General features: G+C 39.9%; 1 protein-coding gene across 1 annotated transcript in view; it reads right to left on the bottom strand.

Moving 5' to 3' along the window:
* LOC104719517 (14-3-3-like protein GF14 psi) overlaps positions 1 to 3,057 on the bottom strand; it is an 11,416-nt gene that overhangs the window by 3,966 nt on the left and 4,393 nt on the right. The gene's annotated exons all lie outside the window — the stretch shown is intronic.

Raw genomic sequence — 3,057 nt, 5'->3', positions numbered from 1 at the left:
ATGATGTATGGAATGAATAGAAGTCAGGGTGTTTCAATTCCCCTTATGCAGTTGCAGTATAAGAGGTGTCAATCCTATCTGAGTGATTGTGAACAATTAAGATGTGCATATGAGTCTAAGTCAAGCCAATTGTAAAGATTGTTTGTCACTAACGATCCTAAAATGAGATATGAAATGCAGAAAGTAAAAACAACTAGAACAAGATTCTAAATGCAAACAGAACAGACAAATTAAAGTTATAATGAAACTAGAACATAGATAGACACTATGCTAATGAACTAAAGCAAGACAAGTAATGAACAGGAAACTTGGAAATGAAACAGGAATGAAACAAGACAATCACAAATTAAAAACACAAGTTCTGGGGATGCACTCGAGCAGCACTCGACCGAGTGTAGGTCGAGTACGTGGTCGAGCTAGACTTAAACGTGAAAACAGAGCAATGCTAAAACTAATCAAACAACAAGCAAGCAATGATATTTAGACTAAGATTTCAATAAACAAAGAAGGCCTTGAGGAGGGATTCATGGGCTGAGCTAATCATTGTGGTTATCTAACTTGGTCAACAAATCTCAAGCAAACTTTGAGCTGATCTCTAGACATACTATTCTAAGACATGTTTAATCCACTCTCATGGCAAGAAACAATCAAACCTATGCATTTCTAGACTTGTTCTCACAAAGAAAAGAATCTACACAAGCAGGCATTAAGCAATACATCTCAAACCAAACAAGACTTCTAATCTCTTAGCAAGCCTAATGGTAAGCTCTAGATCTAGCCTTATCTATGCTCCTTAGACATTGGTGTGATGCTAAGATGCTTGAAATCAAACCCTACCTTCTCAGATATAGGATCAGCATTAAGATCATCTAGCCTAGAAGAGATCTACAACAATCAAGCTTGACCAAATCAAACAAACCACAAGATCAACCCAGCCTAACCCATCCTCAAGGTCCTAAGCAAACTACTCACAAGAACACATGGTGAAATATGTCAAAAACCCAGAAAATATTGAAACTTGCATCATTAGAAAGATGAAACAGAGATCTACAATATTGATGAAGGAATAAAACTCGAAATCTTAATACTTTGAAAGTTATGAAACAAACAAAATATAAGAATCTAGTCTTTCTCTCTCAAACAAGTACAAAATCTTAAAATAAAAGAAAGTGCAAAAGGAATAAAATCTAAAAAAGGTAAAAACTAGGTTTTAGACTCTCTAAAAAGCTGGACTCTTTGGTGGCTGCAGGTACAAGGGCCTTATATAGGAGGTGAGGTGGAAGCCCTAAAAATACAAAAAGTCAAAGTAGTCAACGGCTCGGTCAACTCGACCAGTGCTCGGTCGAGTGGCTGGTCGAGCTGGCTTCTCTCGTGCGTTCTCCACTCGGTCGAGTCCTCCTCAGCACACGGTCGAGTGGTGGTCGAGTGGTGCGGTCGAGTTGGACTCCGGACCTTGATTCTACAGCCTTAACTCTCTTGTTTTCTCCTCAGGATTGCTTCACTTCTCCTCAGCATTGCTTCCATGCTCCTTAAGCTCCAAAATCACCTGTTTATGCATGAAAAGATGCAAATGCAATGCAACTATACTCTAATGCATGATTAGTCCTAAAGCTACACAATAATGGCCTAAATGGATAGCAAAAGATGCAAAAGTTGTGAATAAACTAAGGGAAAACAAGGTAAAATATATGAACATCAATGGCACTGTAAATTTTTGGGCTTCAGCTTTTATCCTTCCTAAGGGTTGTATAAAAAGCATTGAGAGTATGTGTTCAAGATTCTTATGGTGTGGTGACATCTCCAAAAAACCAAACAGAAAAGTTGCGTGGTAAGCGCTCTGTTTACCAAAAGAGGAAAGCGGACTAGGTTTCAGATGCTTCGCTCAATGGAACCGTACTCTGTGTATAAAGCTCCTCTGGAGGCTTCTAACTGATAGAGATTCTCTCTAGGCTGATTGGATCCGAAATAATAAAATCAAGGATAGGATATTTTGGCATATTGATGAGAAGAGACAAACCTCCTGGACGTGGAGATCCCTTCTCCACCTTCGTCCTCTTTGCGGCTCAATTTATCAAATGTGTCGTAGGCAATGGCGCTAATGCAAGTTTTTGGTTTGACTGGTGGACTCCTTTTGGCCCTCTTATACATTTCCTGGGACAATTGGGACCAAACCAATTAGGTATACCTATAGCAGCAACAGTCTCTCAAGCTTGCTCAACCTCGGGATGGATCCTCATACATGCACGCTCCCCTCAAGCTGAATCACTGCAAATCCATCTCACAACACTGCCGATGCCTTCTCTTTGCTCAAGTCCTGATAACTATCGGTGGAAGATAGACAATGATGGACTTGATCAGTTCAACGATAAGAAGACATGGGAGATCATAAGGCATCGACAAGCACCACTTCAATGGACAAAACAGGTTTGGTTCAAAGGTGCAATACCGAGGCACGCTTTTATGATGTGGATCACACACCTCAATAGGCTTCCCACGAGATCTAGACTGGCTAACTAGGGAATGCAGATTGAGACCGCCTGTTGTATTTGTGGAACTCACCCTGAAACTCGTGAACATCTTCTTCTTCAGTGTGAGTTTAGTGAAGTCTTGTGGTTGGATATAACTAGAAGACTAGGCTACACACCGTTTGTGTTTCACACATGGAATGCTTTCTCAAGTTGGCTAGACATGTCTGATACCACCTCTACCCAGACGCTCCGACAACTAGTGGCACAAGCTACCGTTTATGTAATCTGGATCAAGAGGAACGCACGACTATATAACAACCTGCCAACACCACCGCATATACTAATCAAGCAGTTAGATCGGCAGGTGCGTGATGCCATCCTAGCAAAATCTCACCTCAACAATTTCAAAAGGTTGCTGCAAGAGTGGTTGAGACTTGGATAACTCTTCTTGGCTAAATGTATAAATGTATGTCTTTTAATTTTTTTTGTGGCATCGACTATCTCCTATCTTAAAAGCTATTGTAATCAGTACAATTCAGTTTCTTAACTGAAAATTCACAAATTTACAAAAAAAAAAAAAAAAAAAAAA

The sequence above is a fragment of the Camelina sativa genome, chromosome 10, assembly GCF_000633955.1.
Source record: "Camelina sativa cultivar DH55 chromosome 10, Cs, whole genome shotgun sequence".
In the NCBI taxonomy this organism is placed as follows: Eukaryota; Viridiplantae; Streptophyta; class Magnoliopsida; order Brassicales; family Brassicaceae; genus Camelina; species Camelina sativa.
Note: the sequence above shows the minus strand (reverse complement) of the source record. Positions and strands in the feature narration are given on the sequence as shown.